The sequence below is a fragment of the Anser anser genome (assembly GCF_964211835.1).
Source record: "Anser anser genome assembly, chromosome: 2".
Classification (NCBI taxonomy): domain Eukaryota; kingdom Metazoa; phylum Chordata; class Aves; order Anseriformes; family Anatidae; genus Anser; species Anser anser.
In genome coordinates, this window is record NC_139721.1 from 128738495 (window position 1) to 128763971 (window position 25477).

The 25477-nt window shown below is 43.1% G+C and overlaps 1 protein-coding gene and 1 long non-coding RNA gene across 3 annotated transcripts in view; one reads left to right on the forward strand and one right to left on the reverse strand.

Moving 5' to 3' along the window:
• The window catches only part of IGF2BP3 (insulin like growth factor 2 mRNA binding protein 3), a 111444-nt gene that overhangs the window by 41353 nt on the left and 44614 nt on the right, over nt 1–25477 (forward strand). The window lies entirely within an intron of this gene.
• Nucleotides 4888–25464, reverse strand: LOC310895120. Its single transcript, XR_014580467.1, has 2 exons — nt 14157–25464; nt 4888–13919 (listed from the first exon to the last, which is right to left on the reverse strand). It is a non-coding gene; the product is annotated as an uncharacterized lncRNA (long non-coding RNA).

Consider the following 25477-nt stretch of genomic DNA (forward strand, 5'->3'; position numbering starts at 1 on the left):
GGATGCAAGATATATACAGTAGCTTTGGAGTATACATGAACTTTACATTTGTTTTTGTTCTTAATGGTTAATTAATCAAAATGGTCACTGAATACTGCGAGGACCTGCTCCACCACCAAAATACCTGGCCCACAGAGAGCAGGCACTCTGTAGGCTGCAGATGCTGCTGTGCGCTTGCACTGAGGTGGTATGACCCACGTTAAGATCCACATTAACTCTTTTGGGATTATTAAAAAGTTGTTTGAATGACCTTTGCTTGTTAACGTGCACCCTGCGAAAAGGGCAGCGAGATGTTTTGGTGATTTCAGTGGAATTTGATGTTGTGTGTGGGTGCAAGGCTCTCCACAAGGAAAGGTGTTTGCCATTTGGGTTCCACGTTTGGTTTAGGTGAGGATCACGCTCTTTAAATATTCCTGCAGCGCGTTGCTCATCCAGAGATCCGTGGCTGTGTCCCCTGTTGCCCGTGAGGAGCTCACTTTGTGTTTTGCAGCTCTTCACACTGGAGGACGCCTGCCTTCCTCGCGGCGCAGCCTGGGACGCTTCGTTACCGGCATCGCCCACGCTGTTCTGGGGGAGGACGGGCAGGCGGCTTGCTCCAGACCTGGCTGCGGTCGGCGGGGCTGGCCGGGGCGTAGCCGTGTGGTTTCCATCCCGCAGGAGCCCTCGGCGAGGCGGGGAGGAGGCTCCGGGGCTTCGAGCGAGGCCGGGAGCCATTCCTCGAGTGCGGACGCCGCGTTTTGTGCGATCTGGGTTGGGCTCCTGCCCACTTGGCCACGCTCCTCCCTCCCTCCGCCGCGGCCCAAAATAAACACTGCAGAAATTGTGCGTCCCTCAAACAAGCAATCAGGGAAAATTGCTGGGCTTCCACTAAGATTAAGAATAGTCCAAGCGGGCAGGAGGCTGGCTTCGCCTGGAGCTCGTTCTAATGAAGTCTCTGCTGCCCCATGAAGGCGTGGAAGGAATAAGAAATGACACAACCTACAAAAACTTTACCACTAATTGCTTTTTATGTTCTGCTGCTCTGCCACGTTCGCTTGGTCGCTGGCCATTTATGTTGGTAGAAAGCCCCTCTGGTAGAGAAGAAAACCTTGTGTGGGCAATGTAGAAGGCAGTAAGCTTTTGCTGTGAGGTGGAAAACAAAACCAGCCCTCTACGATAAATGCACGTTAGTGTTTTAATTAGCGAGCAAGTTTAAAATCAAAACTAAACCAGTGGATTTCAGTGTGGCACTAATTAGGTTAAGGGGCAAAATAGTTTGTATTGGAAATGTGTGGAGTTCCTTTTTATGAAGTCTAGTTTACTGTGTGAATAATTCCTTATAAAAATAGCACAGTGATTTAAGAGATGACTCATTAATGGTTTAAAAGCAGTTGAGTAAAAAATGATACTTGGTCGTGTGTATGAGAGCTATTTTGAGTCTCTTTTTTTTTCGAAAGTAGTTTTGGGAGTTGCTTTCAGTGGACTCCTAACCATCCTCTGCAGCTTAGCTGGGACTGCCTACCTCGTGTTTTCTTTGCTGCTGCCTTAAAGGCAGACGGGAATGCTGATGTCAGGGCTGTGAAGCTCTTCACACAGAAAGCATGGGCAGATGTGCTGCTTAAAGGCAGCGCGAGAATGAAGTGTGTTCTGGTAACTTTTTTGTTATTCCTTACGATACTACACCATGTTGTCTTACTGCACTGAAGTCAGGATTAACAATTGGTTTCTAACTGATGTCATCTCAGTGAGAGAAGTTGTTGGCTTGGCTGACTTAGTGCGTGTAGTTTTCCCTCCCTTTGTTTCAGCGTTCCTTGGCTGACCAGCTGTATGCAGGGAAAATTTTCCTGAACGCTGGTAGTACCTTTAACAAGAAGAAAAGATTCATTCAGCTGTCACAAAGATAGAGAAAAAGCATGGTGTTAAAGCTCTGCGTCTTCTCCTGCGTTTGCTGTAATACCAGTTATTCAGTGTCAGGCTTCTCTTTTTGATTAGCTATATGAATCACTGCTTCATTTGCCATTTTACTGAGAGCATCGGGCTCACAAGCAGTATGTACATCTCCTAAAATATATTTTTCATCTTGCACTGGTATAGGAACTGAGTTCAATTGAGTTTTTATCAATGTCTTCAAATTTCAAAGATGTGTCACTACTTGGCCATTCCTCTCCAAAGGCTTGTCTGTGCGTGGAGTTGTAGGAAAAGCAATGGAGGTTGGGTTCTGCATTCCAGCATCGTTTCTCTTAGGAAGCTTCTCTTAGGAATATTGTTGTCTTTACATCTTCCTATTAGCAAAAACTTAATTCTGGAGGTAGGCAAGCATTTGGGCTGGGCTTAAAGTACTGGGAATTCCAAGTTCAGTGATTCATGGGTGGCTTTAAATCAGTGTCCTTTTCTCAGCCCTGCCTCTTCATGTGTATATAATCGGGTCTTGAAATCGACACTGCTTTTGCATTTTTTAAAAGTGTGAAACGTCTGTCAGAACTTCTGTCTGAGTATTCACACACACACAACTTTCAGAAGATTTCTAATAAATTGTTAGAGTATTAACTAAAGTTTTAAAATTAAATTCCTTGTATAACATCATGTAATATTTTACTGATGTTAGTTTATAAACACAGGACCATGAATTATAAGCAAGATAGTGACTTGTTGGAAACTGTCTGTAACACTTGCCACGCAGCTTTAGCAGATGCCATTGGAAAGTTAATGCATTTTAATACAGAGACAGGTGGTCCTTTCAAATTAACATTTGCTTTCTAGCTAAATTAATCCAAAATTAATAATTTGCTTTTTAAATTAATTGAGGCGAAGTAGGCAAGTGACAACTTTGATAACCTTGATTCTTTCAACTTTATGCAACTTCTCATCTTTGTTTTTGTACCTTCCTCCTGCCTTTCCTCTTTGCTGCGGCTTCTCTTCCCCAAATCCCAGCTGTTCTCCTGTGACCCCAACCCAGCAGAGTGCGGCACTCACAGACTCGCTCCTCCGTGTCCTGCCCCTGTGCAAGCCCAGCTGGGGAGGGCAGGCTTTGCTGCTGGGAGGCTGGAGCTGAGGGCGAAGGTGGCCTGGGGTGGGGTGGTTTGTGCTTTGTGTGACTTGGGGGACAAATGGCAAGGCTAACCAAAAGCAATGCAAGAGATGAAGGGTGTAGGTCGCTGCGCAGAAATGCAATGAGGAGCTGCTCGGGCTTGGATAGCAGGTTACCTGTGCCCCTCACCTGTGGGCAGCAGGTTTTCTCAGTGTGTTTTTTCAGCAGAAATACATGTAAAAAGTTAACCGCAGCTGCGTGAATGCTCACAAAACAGCCACGCTGGACTTTGTTGAGGTCCATTTGATTTGTACAGATGACCTGAGTAACGGCACAGGAGAACAGTTACATCTAGATGTCTCGGGAGAGGACCTGCAGTACGAGGATTAAGCCTACACCACATCTTGTTTAAACAGGCACAGAAATATCTTGTAACTTGGAACTGTTTTTTTATTTTATTCTGTTTTCTGTCATTCTTTTAGTAGCGTGTTCTGTGTAACACATTCTCTACAAGCAAGTGTTGAAACTGAGATGTTGTTTGGCAAACATCTGTTCCTATGGAAAATTAGTGGGATTTATATTGCTCTGCAGCTTATTTATTAACGCAGCCAAAAGGAGATGCAAATATCTCCACTTTTTTCCTCCAGTTGTGCTTGTATGCTTGCTTTGCTGGCAATGGTAACTTTACACACACGTTCCCGTGCTGTCCTTATTTCCTGTCCTAAGAAGAGCCCAGTACACAGAGTTGCACCGGACAAGGCCATACAAAGCTGATAAGCAGCACTGTTCTGGTAGCTCTAGAGCCAGGTCTGTCCACATCTCATGCTGTCCAAGCCCTGCTTTCCAAACTGTTTGTGGTTGACTTTTTCCACAGTTTCTGTGTGTATGGCACTGGATGTAGTTGTTGCAGGTGCCTGCTATTTGGGTCTCAGTTGTGTTGTGACCATGCTGACCAGCACACAACACTTAAATGATTCATTACCTACTAGAGGTCAAGACCAGTAAACGTCAATAGATTCATGGAAGTCAGCGTGGTTGTGAGGACTTCGTACACGTGAGTGAACTAAATAGTTAAGCTTTTCATTCTGGCTTCAGTCCTCAGAATGGCTGAACAGCCTCTTTTTTGAGGGCCCTGGGGGATGTGACAGTTCCCCTTGATAGCTGGTAACTTGGTCTCTGTTTTCAGAAAGAGCCAAGTATACCATGGGCTGCTGCTGACACCGACTTGCTCTGGTGTTCCTGTTCCTTGCAAACACACTGAGGTTGCTGTAAGCCCTGTACTAAACTGTAAGGTTTCTTGGTGGAACAGGCACCCACGTAACTCGTAATAGCACACTAGCTTTTGGGCAGAGAAGCCCTTTAATACCCTTAGGTAGAATGCTGTTTTTCTAGCTTGCACTTTTGTCTTATTCGATTCTTAATTTGTTTTTACTGCTGCGTGCATCACCATGTTTCAGGTGGCTTAGTGCTTTATAGTCTTTCGGTTCATTTACATATGGCACATCCTCCTTTGCCAGATTTCTGATCTGACCAGTGAGCATTTGGCTATCCCACCTTGGTTCTCGGCCAAAGCGTTTGTTTAAGTGCTTGTGGATAGCCTAAGGAGGGCTCATCTGGCACCACCGTGCCAGCGGGATGGAGGAAGAATGCATTTATATCCAGTTTTTCATACTTTCCTAGTAGCCTTGTGCATTTCAAGATGTGACCAGGCAGGGTGCTAGATAATCTCATCTAGGCAGCCTCTTCTGTGAGAGCCTGGACCAAATGTTCTCTAGAGGTCCCTTCTCACCGGAGCTGTTTTGTCATCTATTAATCAGTCCTTGTTGGCTTCTTCATTGCTTAACTTACTAGCTAAAGCATATTTAAAGGCAGTCTTAGTGTTGCTCACTTAAAAAAAAAAAAAAAAAAAGGCTTAAAACTATTCAAATTATATTTCAAACAAGGGAGACTTGATGATAATGGAAAAATGGAGGGAACTTTCCCAGGACTCTGATTAGCAGTGGCTGCAGGTGTACAGATACTACTTGAAAGTAGCAGGTTAAGCATATATGTAGTGGTGAAACTTTTTTTTTGCTTGGTAACTGTTTTTTATTAACAAACAAGACCTTCCAGACAATGTATTACAGTGTTACGTACAAATACACTGCAGTATTAGGCGCTGTGGTCTAGGTTTGGAGGCATTGAACAGTATTAGAAAGATCCAGGATGAGCCAAGATGATCAGGCTTCTTGCCTCCTTTAAGCCACTCTGCAGACGTCCATCCACACATGCACAGATGAAATATTTGCTGGGCTTTTCTGAACAGCTGATGCTAGAGCTACTGAACAGTTTGGAAAATTATCATAGGTGGAACCTAAAATAGAAAACAACTGGGAATGTGAAGCTTTTTATAGTGATTCACTTTTTTTCTGCAGACACCCTGCTGCCTACCCATAATACTCAATTTTCACGTGAAAGAACGTAATTTAGTCTGTTTGCTTTCAGCCTGTGCTGCCCCAGCCCTCCCGTGCTGCTCAGGGACCGAGCGCCACGCGCCTGCTCCCGTCCCGTGTCACCCGAGTAGCGCTGGGGCCGTGTCAGGCTGGCGCTGCTCCCGGGAGTCACCTGGAAGGACCGAAGCGGCCCCGTGTGATTATTCCCACACGGGACTCAGGCTCATCTGTCCGTACATGCGCATGTGCTCGTCTACCTCGTTTTTCCTGTAAACTGCTGAAGCAGTGAAAGCGCTTTCTAGGCATGTGCCCTTGACACATGCTTCTAAAAATAGGGCTGCTTGACATCGCTACAGGCTCGCTGGCTTCTTATTTGTCTAAAAAAGATGCTTCGCTGCTTAAGCAATCATATGAATGGTCACGTTTTCTTCCTGAAAGCGAGTAGATAATCTGAAATACTCGGACGTCTTGGTTATTTTTATGCATTCAACGCCAGTACGTGGAACTCCCGATTTATTTCTTTACTGCATGACCAAAGCGAAGTACGTGGCATGTCTGTTCATAATGCTCAGTAACTTTTTATAATCTCAGTGGGAGAGAACAAGAGGGGGTTTTGAGCCTTTTTAAAGCATCGGAGCTCTTCCTGGATGGTGTTGCTGTTTTTGTGAGCATTTTAAGTGCTGCTACTCGGCTCGTGAAGTCACTGTTGTTGCCCTTCGCACTGGTTATCGTCACTATTACTGAAAGCACTTCAGATGTGGTTGTGACGTGGTGGGCAGGCTAATCGGTTGTAGTAGCCAAAGCTGTCTGGTTTTGACTATGCTTCCGTCACACCTTTCTTTAAAAAAAAAAATCCAAATCAGTTAAGCCAATGAAAGCATTTCACACTGCCTCTTTTTTTTACCCAGTGTGGTGTGCACCGTGTGAAGGTCGCTCTCAAATACATTCCTCAAAACTTATGCTTCTGCCCCATGCGGTTTGCGGTGTCACCGACTGGTGTTTTGCATGATGGTGCAGGAAAAGAGCCCTCAGAGCAGAACTGAAGATTTAGAGTACGATGCTTGCATTTGAGTCTGAGCCTGTTGTGCTTCCAGAGATGGAAATACAGGGAGCTGGGTGCGTGGGGCTGGGAGGGGACGAGGGTCCCTGTGATGTGTGGTGGGCTGATGCCAGGCAAGGAGCTGTGCGAGCACTCTGCATTTACCCCTGCTGCCTTCCAGCCCCGGAGAAGCTTCTTTCCACCATCTCAGGTGCATCTGAAGACCCAGCTCTTCCCTCAGGTTTCTCCTCTGTAATGACATGACTGCAGGTCTCTCGGTTGTTTCTTGGAGGCCCCCTTTTGAAGGCTATAGAGGGCTCTTGCTGCCATGCTGCAGATGCTTTCAGAGCAGTTTGCGTGTCTTTGAGTAGTGGCACATGGCAGCATGCAGGGCTCCAGGGAAAGACCTGGAGGGACCTGGCTGGGAAGAGGTGTTGCTCATGAGGGAAAAAGCCATTCCAGGATCAGTGCTGGGAAAAGTCTTGTCTTTGCAAACCTAATTTGGCTTATTCCAAACCGATTGCCCTTGCAAACAAATTAACTGTGTGCACTGTATCTGGCCTTGCATCAACCTTTAGCTTTGCATGGGATTCTCAGACACCTGTATCCATTGAATTCTTGAGTGAATTTCACTTTAATCCTTGCAAAGATGAATGGTTAGAGCCTGCACTTCATCATTCTCCATTGCTTTAGAAGTACAACTGCAGGGTTTGCAAGCTGCGCTTAGTTTCCTTCTCAGCTTGAGCCAATATAAAGAGCAAGTTACACAGCATTAAAAGCCAGACTGGGATGTAAAGCAGCCCAAATTAATCTGTGCATTTCTAAATCATGAATAACTCTGAAAATCCTATTGTATGAGAGAGACGCGTGTCCCTGGCATGGCATTTTGAGCTAGCTGCAGAAGCTGCGCATGGCTGGGACAAAGAAAAGAGAAGGTGACTCGTGGTGCATGGAAATACCTGCCTGCCACAGCCACCGCTCCCAGGACATCCCCGTGGGAAGCAGCAAGGTCCGATGCCGTGCTGGGAGCGCAGCCTTCCTGGCACCGCTGGCTGCAGCGGGGCACGGGCACGAGCTCCTCTTTGCGACACCTCTCCCAGCTGCACCTGGCTCAACTGCTGCCTCCTGATGCCGGCCCTGTGGTCTTCCTCGCTTTGCTTTGGAGGTTATTGCTGTGAACAGGCGTGTGCTTCACATGCGTGGCTTTGTGCTGGTGTTTTTAATGAGGGCAGAGCATCGCACGCCGCAACAATGATGTTTCGCAGTTGTCACACCGATGGCTGTATCCTCATGTGGTCTGCTTCGTTCCCAGATTTACGGTCGCATGTTGGGTATCAGACTCAGAGCTGTGTGCGAGCAGCATTCCTGTAGTTGCCCATCTATTTAAAAGTTACCCAGATGCAATTCTTGTTGGGCAGTCGAAACAAATACAATGTATTTGTGGGGGCTTTTTTCTCCAGTCAAAAGAGTTAGATTGGACTCACTTTTGAAGGCCTGGAATACTTGCTCCTTCTGCCAAAAAGGGCAGGGGTGCTGAGCTCTTTTGCTGACTTGTTCTGGATTAAGGAATTTAACTTGTGACATCCAAGTTGGAAAATTATGCCTCTTTTTGATCTGATAGTTTGGTGGTTTGTAACCACTGTTACAGCACAACTTATGCTTGCATGTGGTAGTCTAGAAGTATACACAATGGAGCATTTATTCAGTTTTTGTTGTTGTTGGCCAGTGTGAAGAGGTGATTGTATTTGAGATGAGAAAACATAATATTTCATCCTCTCCATGCACAATTTACCAGTTGGAATTTAGTAATTATGGTTCTAGTTGGGCTTGCAGTTGGGAACTCCAGAACTTGAACCATTTATCCTCTCCCTAATGGTTAGAAAATGAGTGTTCAATTGAATGGTTTGTAGTGACCAATGTCTGCTCTTTCCTCGTGGTGTAACAAATGAAGTACAAACACAGCGAGCTTCCTGCCCAGTGTGCTCACAGCGCTGCCTGGGAGGTGATGGGCTCATAAATTGCAGTTTAAGCTTCTTGGAGCTTTAAAGCTGGAATTTCAGATTTTTCCCGTAAGTTTCATTTTTTTAAAAGCCAATCAAACTCAAGCATATGGGGATATTGTAGTCCCTATTGCATCTCTGCTACAAACTGAGGTTGTCTTCTGTTGCTTTGTGGCATTTGCTCAAGTGGCTTTGGTGTTCTTGTGTTGTCACTTGCTGTTCTACTGCATTCCATGTGCGAAGCTTTTTACAGTTTATTTCCATTGCCATATTAATGGGCTTTAAAAAAATCAATGGCAAAACATAATGTAAATACAAAAAACTTGAAAAGAAAAAACACACAGCCAAACCTTCATTATTCTTTACTATTTACAGCTGCAATAAGCTCTCTGTAGTATTCACCAGATCTGGAGCTTTTTTCACTCTTTCCTCACACCACTGCGTGCCTCCCTGATACTACTTTTAAGATGCTTTTCAACTCCATTTATGAGCACAGCAGAGAAACAGATTTTTGTGAAGCTAAACGGAAGAAAAATGCAAAACTTCTTGCAGTGTTGCTTTCTTTCCTTACATGTTTTGTATTTTAACTGCAAGTGTGTTTACACAGCTGTCTGCATTCATGTAAGTCTGCTCCCCCAGTATGTGAACTGGGTAATAGATGGATGATATCTATGTGAGCATATAGACAAAATGTTTTAACAAATCATATTTGCTTTATACCTCAGTTTGTCTCTTAATGCTGCATAACATGCACTTTATACTTGGCTCAAACTGGGAATGAAACTAAAGAGCTTACAAGCGCCTTAGTCCTGTTTCTAAAGCAATACAGAATGATGAAGTGCAGAGTCTGAACATTCACTTTCTGAAGTATGTTGGGTGATTTTAAAGTGAAATTTATTCAAGGATTTGATGGATATAGGCTTTCTCTAAACCAGTTACTGATGCCTCAAATTATATTTGTAGAGACAAGAGTTCTAGCAGATGGTATTTTGCCAGTGCTGAGGGAAGTGGCTCTAGGTCATTCCCTTCTTTTTGCACTGCCACCTCCTCTGAGACAAACATCCTCTTCTCATCTAGTCCTGTCACCTTAGTCTCTTTAGCAGTGTCTTTCTCTGGAGACCTTGGTTTGATCTTTGTGCCATTGTAAGAGGCACATAGACTGCTTTTTGGGTATCTTAGCAAGGGAGAGTAAAAACCCAACCAAATCAAGACCTCCAAGGACTTGGGGTCATTGTCTTTTGACTGTCCATTGTGAAGATGGATGGCTTTGAGCACATAAAACGTTTTAGTATTGAAACGTCTTAGTATCTGCTGTAGACAAGTGAAGTGGTAAAGGGCTTCAATAAGGAAATCTGAAGTGATATGGAAAGCGTATTTCTGAGTCTGTCTAAAAGTCATCCATATGTAGATATTTGCATCTCTACCTCTGAAGATACTCTATCTTAGTTACTGGTTTGTAGGTGTGATTGTACCTTCTGCTAGGTTAAATGACTTGTGGAGATATTTTATGGCTCTGGTGGTGGTGATGTCTTATACAGATGCCTGTTTTGAGAATTTGGGTCATGAACACCAAAGGCCAAAACCGATTTTAGTCAAGGCTTTGGTTCACCAGACCAACACTGCTTCTAAAATCATATTGCTGTTGCTGTCCTGGGACAAGTTCTAGACCTTGTCTTGCAACTGCAATCTGACTGATATGAACACTGGTGGTTAGCTTGACTGGACTTCAGTGGACACGAAGGCATCAAAAGCACCTGAATTTATCGATGCTCTTCGCATGCAATGTTGAGTGTGTCCTTATTGCCATTGTCCTCCTCAAAGTTGGAAGAAACCTACTGCAGGTGTCTCCTTATTAGGTTAAGGGAACACCTGTGGATGGTTTCAAAGTACGGAGTTTCTCTGTAGAAAGCATAAGACGAATATGAAGCCTTGTTGTATGAGGATAGCATGCTTCTATTTCCAAATTAGTTGTTCTTCGTGTTTCTATCTAGTAGTTAGTGATGGTGTAGAAAATGAGGGGACAAAGCAGTCTCTGCCTTAAAACTGTTTTGAACTGTGAGGTTGTGTTGCAAAACTTTGCTGGTTGACTTGCTCTCGACTGCTGATGCAAGTTCTGGTCATGTTTTTTCCACTCTGGCTGAGGAGTGTTTTCATTCTGGATATCATTAAGAGGCCAGCTTGAGCTGTATTTATCAAATAGTTTAAGCCTATGATAGGATGCTAAATCCGTAAAGTCTGATAGTACATATGGAATGTTGTGTGAGATGACACCTTTTAAGTGAGCCAATCATGTAAGTGAGATGAGCATATTATTCATCTTATGCTCTCACTAATTCTTTAAGAAGTGTGTGCTCTGCATGCATCCCACAGCCTATATTTTCACTTGTGATGCAACTTCCATACTCATGCCAGATTGCTCTTCCATGCTGTAGCCCTGCTATCCTGCATGTGGGTGGGATATGAATGAATATGTATAATATGTTGTGTGCCCATGTACACACAAATATATGTAAAATAAAGGTATCTAAATATTAAAAAATGTAGCAGTCAGCTGTATGTATTCAAGTGCAAGCAGCTGCAATCCCCATCTATAGCAGCTGTAGTGAAAAATGCAAGAGTGTGGAGAGAAATGGGAGGCAGGACCTTCTTTGTGAGTATTTTTTTTTAAATAATCCTCAGGCTGGACAGTAGTCTGTCAACTACTGAAACCAGTTTGAATGTTTCTGTGAGAAGCTTCCAGGAGAAGGTATTAACGTGGTTAACGTGACAACTATATTTGTACTTGTGAAGTATTCCTGTTTTCATTCTCACACAGTGCAGCTCGAGGTGAGCATACTGCTATCTACATATTGTTCTTGTTAAAGCCTGCTTTAGCATTTCTCTTGTGATGAAAATCCAGCCGAAGATACTGGTACCTGTACCTTAACAAGAAGCAGATGAGAGGAAGTTGTAGCACTCGTTTGGCTTTTTTTAAAAAATTAAGGACTGATAATATATGCAACATACAGATACGGATATAGTCAAAGTGCAGATAAATCAGGCTTCCTTCTTCCAGAATTTGGATAGATCTCTTGAGTTATTATTTTGTCATTTCTTTTCTGAAGGTATTAAAATACCACAATAACTGAAACTTTTAATGATAGTTTTGATGCAGCTAAAAGAGTGAGGAACAATTTCACATGAGTATCACTGAGATCCAAATACTATCCTGTGTTCTTGTAAATATATCGAGGAAAAAGGTTTTGTCTTTAGGTTTTAGGCAAAATTAACAGAAGGAAAAAGATGGTGTTACTAGGGGAAAGAAAAGGTACTGCAAATAGTATTGAGGTGTGTTTGGGGCATGCTGGTTGCAGTGGAGCAGCCTGGCCCACCAGAAGCCCAGAGGCTGGGCTTCTCCCCAGCTTAGAGCTAGGTTGTTGCCATTTTGGTTTTGTGTGTGTCCTGTTCTCCCCCTGATTCTTCTGCAAGGGGTAAGAAACAAACTGAAAGAGAAATCTTTGTCTATGGGCACCCAGAAATTAATATAAAAGGACCCCTTGCTGAATGTTTTACCTCAGAAAATTCCAATTTGCTGTACTTGGATATCAAAAACTGCATATCCAAATGGCTGCTCAAAAAAAAAAAAGGGGGACCAAACTCAACTTAAAAGTTAATTTTAGCTGTGACAATGCCTGGTGCACTTCAGGAGCTGCTCTGTGACGGCTACCACCAACTCAGGTTAAAAGAAGCTCAGTGTTGTATTTGTTTGGAGTCAAAATAAGGAATGAAAGCGATAGGTTTCCCTGTCACTGTTTGCACTTTTTGAGCGTTAACCCTGGAGGGATTCCTTTATCGAATTGGAAAGCATAAGAGCCTTTATTTAATACAAAAAGGACACACCCTGCACGTGTTGTAGTGTGTACAGGCAAAGTGTCTGCCTTAACTGCGCTTTTGTTCTCAAACCTCACCAAGCCCAGGCTGGAACATGACAGAACTTTTCCCCCCACTTCTAGGAAAAGCTAATATAGTCACCGGGGAAAGAAAAACAAACACACGTATATGAAAAATATGCATCATAACCATCATCTGCTTCCTTGTGAAAGCTCGCCGTTTCAGATAACGCTACGTGCAGCAGTCCTCCCGTGTGCCAGTTGGGAGCAAGGCGGAGACCGCGGGGCCTGTGGCGGAGATGAGCCCGGGGTGTCTGTTTACAAACCAAACAGCGGCCTGGCATGGCCTGCCCTGGCAGCCGGGCTGCCTGCACGCTAAAATTAAAGAGGAGGCTGGAAAGGGAGGCATTCCTCCTGTTCTGGGCAGGTCTCATTGGTTCGGCAGCATGCACCACCACGGAGCTGCTGGCGTGGTAGCCAGCACACAGCCGGCACGGCTACAGCACCATGTTGTGCGCTGGGTAGGAGCTCGACAATAAGGGACCGGCAAAGGCCACGGTCCATAGAGAGGTTTTGAGAAGGCCGAACCTTACCAAAATAATTTCTCCGAGCTATATAATCTGAAAAGCAACTGAAGCGACTGCCCTTGATCTGCTGCCAGACCTCGTCGGGGTATTGCTTTCCACAGGCTGCTGCAGCACACGCTGCCATGTTACCCCATCCCGTACGAGGCTTCTCTGCTATGGCCGAGCTTACTATTTATGCTAGCTTGACAGATAAGCGTGCTCTCGAACAAGAAGAAGGAAAAGTAATTTTACAGTTGCTACATGGAAGAGCAGCCAAATGCTTGCGTGTATTTTGGGGCAGTACAGAGTGTTTGGGGTTTGAGCTTTAGCAAAGGGCGTTCAGGTTCCTGAGATGGCTTCTGGGGCCGTCACCCCTGCTGCTGGGCAGAGGCGGCTGGCATGTGTTGTGATGCCCGGGAGGGAGCAATATGGCAGCCTTCTAGCCTGGGCTTCTCAAATCCGTTGGTCAAAGGCCTTTAAAAATGTTGGTAAAAGGTCTCCAGAACACTATGGCTCTTTACAAAGTGTTTAAAAAAACAAGCCAAAAGCGGGGTGTCCTCAACTTACCTCCTCCTGCCTTTAGGAGCAGCAAGTCTGCTGAAATGTGCTGTTGCTGGTGCTTCGAGGAGCTGGGCTGGCACAAACACTTACTCATGTTCAGCATCTCTATTTTCTTTAGAGCTACTGACAAATTCTGGCTGCTTATTGTGAAGTTTGTTTCTAGCTTCACAGGGGAAGAGGGTGTTTTGGGTTTTCTTGTTTGTTTTCTTGGCATTTTAAATATTTCTCATCTCCTCTGGGATGCTGTGCTGTTTGCATCTTGTGTCCATTATTCATAATTTAAGAACCTGTCTTCATGCACAACATGTGCAGCAGGCCCATCTTTATTCAGTCAGCTCTTGTCTAAAGAGCATCTTGGAGCATCTCTACAGAGTGTAGCTCTGTTACACTTTGTTAGAGGGTCTCGTCTGTCATGCTTCTGATTTTTTTTCCTCCATTTGAGTACCTGGGTAGTGAAAATCATGTCATCAGTGCTTTGTCTTGTTTTTTTCAGCCTTAAGGCTTTTGGTATGCGGTTGCTTCTGAGCTGTTTCTATTGCTCCGAAACTGAGGACTGTTGGGGAGGAGGTGAAGGGGTTTGTAGCAATATGTGATAAGGAGAGAATGTAAATTAATTGGTGATGCTTCTGCTGCTGCTTGCCTCCTTTTTTTTCCCCCCTCCCTTTCTCCCTGTGTTACTTACCCCCAGAAGCTGCTCTTGCAGGTTCACTGGCCAGGTGCTGAGCTGGGATCCCCATCTCCATTCTGCTTGGGGTGCGGTGCAGCTCGTCTCCAAATGCTGTTGGATGGCTTCCTTATATGTTGCCCCTCACACTTTGGAAGCACCTCTGGTACTTGGTACTTCCACAGCAGGTGGTCCCTCTGCCACTATCCTCTCCTACCCAGCGCAGACCTGGTTCTCAGTGAGGTCCCTCCTGTGTGCTCCCAACCCCAGGAGTCCTGGTAGCAGCTGGGCTGCTGTGACTTCGCAGCTGGGCTGGACTTTCTTCGGTGCTTGGGCTGCTCGTTTCTCACTTCTACAGCCAGGCAGTAAAGTGATCCAGGCTTCAGTTGCAGCCCAGGCTGGCTGAGGACAACCTTGAACTTGAACCAGAAGACCTTGTGAATGTTCCCATTTTTTTCTCTAATACTTCCCCATTTGGTGGTTGCACATGTTGGCTGTGCTTTGTAAGCTCTTTGAGGCAGGGGCTGCCTCTCGATTTTGTTATGCGTAGCTGCTGTTTAATGTAAGAGGTGTGCACGGCTAATGGCTTGAAATCAATTTCTCCACTGCTCCAGCAGCCCTCTACTACTACTTGCTATGTTAAACTCTGAACATCATGTATTTCATTCTTATCCTGATGCCATGAACAGGGATTTCAGAGCTGTGGCTTCCTAAATATTCAGTAGGCAAATGACCAAGATTTCTTAGTTCCTCTTACACCGCCTCCTCTTTCTTCTCATGTCAATAGCAAAGCACTGAAGTGCTCTTTTCTGCCTTAAAATCTAGTTCCCCTTCTGCTGGGCTGAGGATTTCACTATGAATCAGTAAAAAATCAGAATGAAGTGTACATTCAAACAGGCATGTACTGGGGATTTACACTCCCACTTCCTTATTTTAAACAGTGCTGGCTTCTTAAATGTCAAAAATTTAAATTGTAAGCATTTTAAGGAGGACGAGTTGTTTTGACAAGAGGAGGTAATTTATTCCATAGTAAATGTAAAACTGGTAGATGGCATGCAACTTCTTGGTGCCCTTCAGTACTGTTCACCTTTGCTCTTCATTTGTTGCTACTGTAGACTTTTTTGATTCCAGTTCAAGGGAATATTGATGTAGAGTTGGGGGACTTCTAGTGGAGGATAGGCTGCAGAGCTACTTACAGCAGAGTAGCAGTGAAACAGGACCAGAGCCTTTTATCTGAATATTCGCAGTGTCCATGTCAGAGCATAAGGGAAGTCGCACAGAAATTGGGTGCCCAGCTTTCTGGGAATGATGATAGGTTAAAGCAAAGTGTGTCAGTCTCGCACCTTGTGCTACCAAACTGCTTCAATGTTTGCATAAAAGTGACTTTTTCCAAAGGACAGCTCTAATGGCTTTTTTACCTGGTAAAACTGGAAGAGCTGGGCAGAGCTGATTTAGTTCAAATGAATACTTGGCTACAAAATGTAAGGCTGAGGCTTATGTCTAAACTTTTCCCCTGGGGCCAACGGAGCCAACAGGAACAGAGAAGACCTTGTGCTTGATTCCTTTGGCTCTTCCTATGTAGACCTGAGTAGCTGTAGTGATTTAATTACCTTCCAGGCAAGCAATCAATTCCCTTTAAATTAGAAAACAATAAAAAAAACAGAAACATCTTGCACCCTTGTTGGTTTGTAGTCCCTCTTTCCTCTATGATTTCCAGCCTCTGTGAGGGATTTCAGTTTTCCAGTCTGTGCAACCATCGAGTATTAATTAATGCAGAGCAGGCAGAGTGGTGTAAGCTTGCCTCCTTCACGTTTGCTATGGTCTTGTTTTCTAGAAAACATCCTAATTATACTAATAACGAAGCTGTGCAATAAATTTAGAGAGCTTTTTGATGACTGAATACACCCTGTGAGGCCATGAATGGAAATAGCTCTTTGTAGGAGGCTCTGAATTCAAGATGGGTGCAGAGATTGCTTCTGAAGCACAGCTAATGCAAGCCATGGGCAACTCGTTTAGCTGTGGCTGTTCTCCTTGAGTTGTCCCAGTCATCTCACTTGTCACTCGATTGCTCATTCGCAATTGACACTTAAAAGTAATTTATAGTCTGTGAACTGTTAACTAGCACTCAGTATTCAAACTGAATTGTTTTGTTTGGAGATATATAGGTCAGATGGTATTAGTGTAGAGCATGTCTTGCAATCTTAATCTCTAGGTTAGTTAATTGCATTCAAAAGTTGGTGTTTTTTTGATCTCAAACCTTTCAAATTAATACATGAGTTGACCATAATGCAGGGATACTTTAAGGTAGACTTCAAAATTTTGTGGATCTTATGAAATTGTGTTAAACACACATTTACCAATCATCTCCTTTTAACTCTTGGTGGTCTTCTGAATAACTTTTTTTTAAAGTAATTAACTTCTTAGTATTTTAGATGCATTCAGATAATCTTAAAAATATTCATAAACAAATTCAGGTAGTCATAGATTTTGTTTTTAAGATTATCTGAATTATTATCTGCTAGACCGTGGTTTGTGTTTTTTTTTTTTACCATAGAAACTTTATACACTCAAAAATCGTGTGATTCCCATTTGCTCCGAGGTTCATGTTTCCCCAGCTGGAAGGCTTTGACAATACTTACTGGTGGTTTGCAAAGCTCTCATCTCTTTAGTATTGTAGAGAGGTTTACTATAAATTTTATTTTGACCTCATTCTGCGGCTCAAAGTAAATCCAACACTTAAAGGTGGTGGTCTTGTTCTTCTTGCTGAAATGTGGATATAGCTTGTGTTTTTGTCTGACCCTGTGCTTCAGTTTGAGACCTACCTGACCTCCTGTGCCTCTTTCAGTGCCCGGACCCACAACAGGGACAAGACTACAGGCTGTTCCCCCTCCTGCACTAAGATATAGGTGTTTTCCATGCCAGCAAAATAATGATGTAGGTGAGGTAGGTTATAGTACCTTTCGTGCACTGACAGCTTGATGGGAAAGTTTTATGTGAAAATATCCAGCAATCCGTGCCTGTAAAATGCGGATAACCAGTCCTTCCCTTCAGTGGTCCCTTATGTTTTGGAGACTAGTTGCTCAGAGGCCAAACCTCCTCTTAAACGTTTGTCTGGACCACAGCAGTGCTCTCACTTGGACTGCTGGTAAGCCAGAGGCATGGTATGTATCTTATGGATGACTACTGGAAAAAAAGTGGGGGGTGGATCTTGTGAATATAACTCATGTAAAATGCTTCAGTCTTTTTATAGTTTTTTTCCCAAGTTATAAAGAGAGCTAAGGTATTTATAAAGTGGCTGTTAAGGGCTTATCTTTTTTTCTGAAAACTTGTCACCCCGAGTCTTGTGTACAATAGAGGGGACGTCTTGGATGTGATCTCCATCTGAGTTCTAACGTACTTTATTTTTATCTGCACTAATCTGAGAACTAAATCCATTTTACAGGATTTTTCTCTGATTCCCTCTATCATTTTTTAGATAGCTATAAGCAGATTCTAGAGGAAATGCTTACTGTTAGAATATGGGACAAACTTCCCAGGGAAGTCTTCCCTAGTATCGAATGCTGACCTGGCTCTGTTACTGCAGAGCATCAGCACAGCTGTACCAGGAGAAATATTTTTCACAGGTGTGACCTCTCTGTGAAATTATCCCTGTGTTGTTGGGAGACTTCTTGGAACTTGTAATTGTTGATTGGTTTCAAAAGATGATTCAAAAATTGATTTTTATTTTTTTCGACAGCTTTCTGTTATAGTTGCGGGTTTCCAACTTTACAGAAGGCAATTCTTTTTAAATGAATCAACTATTATGTTGAAACTAAAAATATCAGACTAGCACCAGCCCTGTAGAGTGATAATGAAATGGCATCAAGACTTCTTAATAACACCAGGAAAATAGCTTTCAAAAGTGCCTTTTTCACATGTGTGCACACAAGAAACGAGTAAAGTGTATAGGAGATGTAGTTCTCCCTGATGCACCTTCCCATTAAAAAGACCACGCTTTCCATTATAATAAGGAGCCAAAAAAATTGGGAAGAATGAAAGGTTGAAGGGGGGAAGGGGAAAATGCCCCCACTTCCTTCATGCACAGAATGGGGCATGGAAACCTGCCCTGCTGTAGCAGGTGCTCTGACAGCCCTGCTGGGTGCCTCTGGGTCAAAGTGTTGAACCTGTCAGGGAAGCATTGGCTGTATTAAACAAAGTGCTGTGAATAAAGCAGAAAACTCATACTTTATTCCAGTCTGTTTTCGAAACATGCTTTTAAAATTTGCTGGCTCCCATGCTTCTGTGCATTCTATCATTTAATCACAGTTGGGCAACAGATATTCACTGGCTAGTAATGCTTTCATAGTGGGTTCTAATTTTTTTCCCCACCCCCTTGTTCTTTGTCAAGCTACAAATGAGCCTGTAGAAGCAGTGCTGAGCATTGCCACTGAAGCCATCTGCCTCGGTGCAGGAGGAGGAGGAGGATGGGCCTGGGCTGGTGCTGCTGCTGCTGCCCAGGGACGCTCTCCGCAGGGAGTTGGGATCTCTGTGCCCCAAGGAGCCATCTGCCTGTGTCCTGGCTCCTTGAGCGGTCGGGATGGGTGGGGAGCACCGGGTGTCCATGGTAGTGCTTACCTGGTTTGTAAACTCTGATGTTATCCGCTGCTGCTCCTGCAGTTTTAAGGCAGGGGAGATTAATATTGTGGCAGATATTGTGCAGCGCTTAATTGCATTCAGATAATATTGCTTAAATGGTTATTTCTGTTTTCAAACTTGTTTTCATTTAATTTAGATGAAGGGTGAATAGAAGCTGCCAATTTGGCCATCTCTACATGATTCGTTATTTCATAATACCTGTATCATATTCCCTCTCGTTCCTTTCCAAACTGAATTATCCTGCTCTCTTTAATCTCTTTATGAAGGAGGCCACCCATGCATCTAATAAGTTTTTTGCCTTTCTCTAAACATTTCTCATGCACTTTTTTTAACCTTGGAGACCATTTAATACCATTCGTCAGCATCGACACTGTGATCCTCTCTTTTTACTTTTATTTTTTGGCATTCCATACCTCCTTACTGTAATGCACACTAATCTTCCCTCCCTATCGCATGTACTAGAAACCCTTTCCAGCTCAGGGTGTGATGTGGGAACACAAAAGCACACAGAACCCTTAGCCTGCCAAATTCAGTACCTGGCCTAATTTCCATCTTCAGCATTGTGTCCCTAAAATTTCTTCCACTATTTCTCCTGTTTTCAGAGCTTCCTTAGAAAAAATCACTGACAGTATTCAATTATGTGAATTTGTATATTTAAAAAAAAAAAGGGAAGGTGTTTCTGGTGCTGATATTCATCTGTAATGGTTTTACCCTGTTGCTTACATTTGTTGGATTCCTTGTAAATTTTTCTTTGGAAGCTAACCTTCTTCCATCTGTAAATTACGTTAACCATATTTTATGCAATTTTTGACTTGGCAGATTTAAGGCAGATCCTTTAAATGTTGTTCCTGAATACTAGCGTTTTTTAAAGCATTGTTCTCTGATCTTTTGATTTTTATGTACGCATGTGTATAAATTTAAATGGTTAAACAGTATTATCTGGAATTAGTTACAAACACATGTGGTGTGTGGAGTTGGTTACAATCATTGCAGGCATGATTGTCTGTGATGCTCTACCTGAGATCTATTTTGAGTTGTGTGTATGTGTGTATATATATATACATATACATATATATATAGTTTAATTTGAAACACTGAAGTTGAAATAGACCACATCACCTCTTAATCATTTTTCATGTTTGAGACGAAACATTTCAGATGTTCAGTAATGAGTGAGATAAATAGGGACCTAGTGCTTGTTCTTAGCACTGTAGGGAGGGATGTTGGCTTGGGGCAGGGGGGTGGCTCTTCTGTCATGCAATTACAATAAAGTGTGTGGTAACTTGAGGATTTTCAGGAAGACAAACCCCTTTGATTAAGGGAGTTGAATGCTGCCACAGAAAACTGAATTCCACACCTAGGCTTAGCTACCTGGTGCTGGGCAAACAGGAGCAGGAGTTGTGGTGAGTTGCTTGTGGTGCGGCCTGTGTTTGGTTTGTCTCATGTGAAGAGCCTCTGGCCTCTCGTGCAGAAGTGCAGTGTTCTCCTTGCTGCTGAAGTGGCTTTGAAGCTGCACTTTGGATGCCCAGAAGTGCTGAGCACTGTGGAAAATCAAGCCCTCAGTGTCCAAATTGGTCACTCAATTAGTAGTTCCTTCTGACAATTTTGGTTTTGTTCTCTGTGGTTCAGTCTTACATTCTTAAAACCCTGGTAATGCCACCTAAACACAGTTGTATTATAGGGTAAACTTATTAATAGTTTTGAACATTTGGATACAACTGTAAGTTCCCAGGAGAAGAATTCACTCCAGGGTTTGTATGGGATGTGGTAAATAAGCCAGAGTTATTGTTTTCAGGCGCTGCCTTTCTGGTGTGTGCAAACAATGACTTCAGCAGCTTCCAGACTTATTTTTCTGATTCTTCCAGATTATGGTCATGGTTTCATGAGACAGTAAACTGGGTATTGGAGGGCCTACGAGATGAAAAACACCATCACCACATGTTGCAACGTGCCGAGCCATAGCAAACTGGCTTTGCCTATTCAAATGCCTTCACAGTATTTTGAAGCAACTTTATCCCGGCAGACCGCATGTTGGATTGGATACTTTGTGTCCACGCTGCTCTGGTCTCACCTTTTTGGTAAAAACAGGCAAAGCTGCTGTGCTAGTGCTCTGACTTGTGGCAGTGCCCAGGCTGGCCTAGCACCAGCTCTGGGGCCTGTGATGGCTTCCACGCAGGTGGCGCCGCCTTGTTTGGTTGCACCTTGCAGAAATGACTGCTTCCTCAGGGATTCATTACGTGCTGCTTCATGTTTAATTTTCCTTGTAAGCTATGCTGGCCGGGCCCCCTAGTGGGGATGCAAGTTTTACCACTGAAAAGATTATTTCAGCCGAAAGGAAGCTGCTCTGAAGACCTTTTGTTGCTGTAAGTTGTGGGGCTGGGCGAGCGCTGGTTCCTCTACTGAGACGAGGTCTTGCTTCACGCACCGGTGTCGTGCCTCAAGTGCATGAGGGTCTGGTGGGGATTACGTCAGGCTGTTGTGTTGCATTCATGGAATTTAAAATTCCTTTTCTTTTTTTTGTGGGCTTAAATATGCCAGCAGAGCACGTAAGGTGTACAGATGGCATCAGTGGTTCAAACAGGCTTGATATCTGGAGTGCTACCAGCATTGCCTCCCCCCTTCCTCACCTGGCTCTTTCCTTTTCTTTCACCTTGCCTCTCCTTTCTAAAAAGAGAAGCCACTTGTGCCAGCAACTTCTTTCCTCATGTTGTTACCAATCCCTCCCCCCTTTTTTGTTAAATCACCTGGAACACTCACGAAGTGTTTGCAGCCAAAAGCTTCCACGTGGCCTTTTACTGAATGACCCTAATCCTCCTGTCTCTGTTCCTGCCTCTGCTGCTTATGATTTCAGTTGTGATCGGGAGTTAAAATTAGCCAACAGTGTTTTCGGAGTTGTGGAAGTGAGGGTGGTGGTCTAAAGCATTTACTTTGAGTGGAGAAAACAATTTTAGGTTGCACAGTAACACCCAAGTACCTGCATTTTTTGTGAGAAACAATGAGGGAAACTGTTGTTATGAACAGGATGCCTTGAGACTAATTTTTTATGGTGTAGGGCAGGAATCATACAGTCCCAGTAGGAAGAGATGTACAAAATAGTGTTCTCTAAAAGTGCAGAAAATGACTGTTCTGACTTTTTCAAAGGCTCCACTTCTAAACTCGTGGAATCTGCATGAAAACTGGAATATTTCAATGTGGGCTTTGAGCTCTCAGCACTGCTGAAGGGTAATGTTTGCTTGCGAGGCAGCCCTTGTAGAGCAGTTGCGATTTGTGGGGCTTGGTGTAGGGTAACGCTGTTTATAATGAAGTCAGAACTGGCTTTTAGAGCCTGATGAATGAAAGTCCACAGCATAAGACTGCGGCTTTTTGTGAGAGAGACATCTGTGCTATAACAAGAGCAGGAGACCCAATTTAGACAACTGCTAGAACAAGAGCTCAAGAAAAGGAAAGACTTTTTTTTAGCTTAGATGAAAAGTTTATACAAATAAACTTTTCAGCTGCTCATCAGAATTGCTGCTGCACCACCAACTTGGCTTTGAATTTTGTTCTGATTGCCCAACAAGGCTGTACACGAAGAGTGTTACGGAAGAGCAGCTTAAACAAAACATGTTTGTTTTGCAGCAGAATTAGAGGCTTTGGGCTAGAGAGAAAAATTTGGGGAGAGAAAAAGACAGTATGAAGAGAAATATGAAAAAATGGAAGGATATGAATAGAAACTGGCTGTTGCAGTAAATACATGTGAGGCAAGAAACACATGGAAGAGTGGAGTTCAGTGTTTTGACAGTGAGTTACAATAGAGGATCTGGTTTTGGGTACACACAACTTTTCCCAACTGGATCAGCTGGTTCTATTAAAAGTATCCATCTTCCTACAAAGCTCGCTGCTCACTGGAAAATAGATGCACACATGCATCTGCCCCAACCACTGCTTATATATATATATATTTTTAATAGTACATTTTAAATACAGGCTGGTTAAATGGCTGCCCCTGTGGTGTTGCTCACACTTATAACCTTGCTGCATGAGCAAGGTGATGAAAAGGTAAGCGTATAATGAGTACCGTGCTGCAAAGAGCAAGTTTCCTTGACCCAACAGGGATAGTGTCCTGTTCTTGTTGAAGTTCCAGTCTTTTGAGGAAACTTCTCACAAATCTGGTTTGATGGAACTCCTTTAAGAAAATGAGAACTCAAAATCACTTGGATTAGAACCTGAATGGACACAGTCTGAGGCAGCTCAGAGGGGAGGGTTAAGGAGTAGGGTAAGTGGAAAACTTGTGATGAAGAGGAGTGGGATGTTGAATGCACGGTCCTGGGCTATTCTTCAGTATTAGCAGTAAAAGAGCCTTTTGGTTCATAGGCTTCTTGGAGTAGATGCAAGTCTAGCTTGCTGAGAGGTTTATGATAGCTGATAGTAGACATGCTGGAAGCAGTAGTTCTGAGAGAGCATAGTATCTTGGGAAGGTTACTTAGTTCCAGCTTTGAAAGTGTTCCCTTTCTTGGTGAAGCAGGTGGCTTTACCTTTTAATGAAAAAATCACGTTTTATTCTTAGCTCAGAACATAAGTTTAATATGGAAATAGCTTATAAAATGCTGTTTAATTTTTATTCCACTATTGTCTTCTCTATTGTTGAAAATGACGTGATTTTTGAAGTGATGCAGCTTTGGGCCAGGGTGGGCTGTAGAGTTCAAATGTAATCAAAATTTGTCATAAATAACTAAAGATGTTAGCTCATACTTGTAGTACAGTCTGCTGTGTAACGCATTACTAGTGTTGACATGCTGTAGGGACAAAAATTTGCTTTTTGCAACTAATGGGCTCTTCAGTATCCTGTTTGGAATAAACATCTCAAACTGGGTCTTCAAGCCAGGGACTTGCTTTGCTTTTCCTTGTTTTAAAACACTCAAACCACTTATGGTCCTGCTCATCTGCTGACCTCAGCTGAGGCAAAATTATCATTTGGGTATCCTTTGGGCCATCTGCAGTAGAAGGCTTTCTGCTGGTCACACTTGCAGTGACTCTTCTGGCTTGTGCCGATGCACAATCTCTGAGCTGCAAGACCTCATAGCTCCAGCCTGCCTCAGTGAATGCTTAAATGGCCTCGAAAGGGTTTTCCCCAGACTCTTGATTTACTCTAATCCCCTGGAACATCTCTGTTTCAGTTAATATTTAGTGAATTTCAGAGTAAACTTTTTCTTAAGCAGCTTCCAATTGTAGAATCTGAGGAGTGGCAGAAAAACTATTTTAGGGGATTGCAAAGACTAGGCTAATGCCTAGCTGTAGGAGGAGAGGACAATTAGCAACTTGTCTATGAAACCTGTTGCCAAGAAAACTTGCTGAACCCTTTGCAATAAGGATGGGGAAATTCTGCACTTAGAGGTAGTAATGCGTTGCTCAGACTTGGCAAGTAGTGCGCTGCCTTTTAAATACCTAGTTTGTAATATTACCTTTGAAATGTCTGCATGCAATTTCAGGTTTAATAGGAGGTGAAGATTAAGATTTGAAATTATACTGATGTAAGCTGTCATTAAGTTTGGGCATACACTTTCATTTTATTTTAAAAGCGTCTTTTATATTGTAGTAAAAGTATACAGTAGGTTAATAAACTATCATTTTGAATAGTTAATTTCACAGGGATGTGGGTTCCAAGTCTTTACGTTTTTAGGGGCTGTTCTTTTGTGCACGCTCAGATGCTGGTTATAGCTAGTGGAACCTGGCTGCAGTGGCAAGCTGCGCAGATGTGTTGCGTGCCTCTTACTTCTGCCCGTGCTTCCTTTCTTCCTTCTTTTCCCAAAAGGGGTTTCTCCCTTTTGCTATGACAGTTCGTTTTAAGAGACGAACTGAAATGAGCAATGGCACTTCTACCACGGAATAGATTGCAAGTTGACTTATTCACTTCTTGATGTAAATTGGAAACTTTTTCAGCAACCTTTTAATGATGGACACAAAACATTAGGATGCAACAGAGCACAATGATATACCTGTGTTCTCTGCTAGCTACTGGTGTAGCCGACTGTTTTCTGCAACAGTATTTCTTAGTGGGAAGAAAGTGAAGTGTATACCACCTGGATTTTAGAGGTGTTACAACAGTTGGTATTTTGATGTTTTTATTGGAATATTCTGATACCCTGATTTTCCTCAAGTTATAAGTGCTTCTTGCTTCTTCTTCGTTTTCCATATGACTGGAACTAAGTTAACTATGCCAGATGAAACTGCTTTTTCAGACTTTTTGTCCATTCTTATGTTTTTACCTGTTCCTCCTTATCTTTTTACCAATGGACAAATGAACTGTGATTTTTTTTGAATAATTGTGAGGATGCTAGATTGAATAATTGTGAGGATGCTTTTATTCTAGATTTGTTCCTTTTAAATTCTTCTTGCCTCTGTTTTACTCCACACTGCGAACACACGTTTTGGAGGCTTAACTTCGAAGGTTAGGACTCATGGTGCAGTGTGACTTCTCAGAGATGTGGTCTACACTTTCACATTCATGAAGTTTCAAGCCTGGATTTTCTAACTTGGGAAAGAATACAAGCACCGCATGCTTACTTGTCCCATGACTAAAAAATAAAAAAATACAGCTCATCACAGCAGTTGTCTTGAATACTACATGTTCTGATAAAATGATTGTAATTTTTGGTGTAATTACAGACTTATTAAAATGTATTTTAAAATTGAAATGTGTCTTTCTTTTTTTCCCCTCATGATAG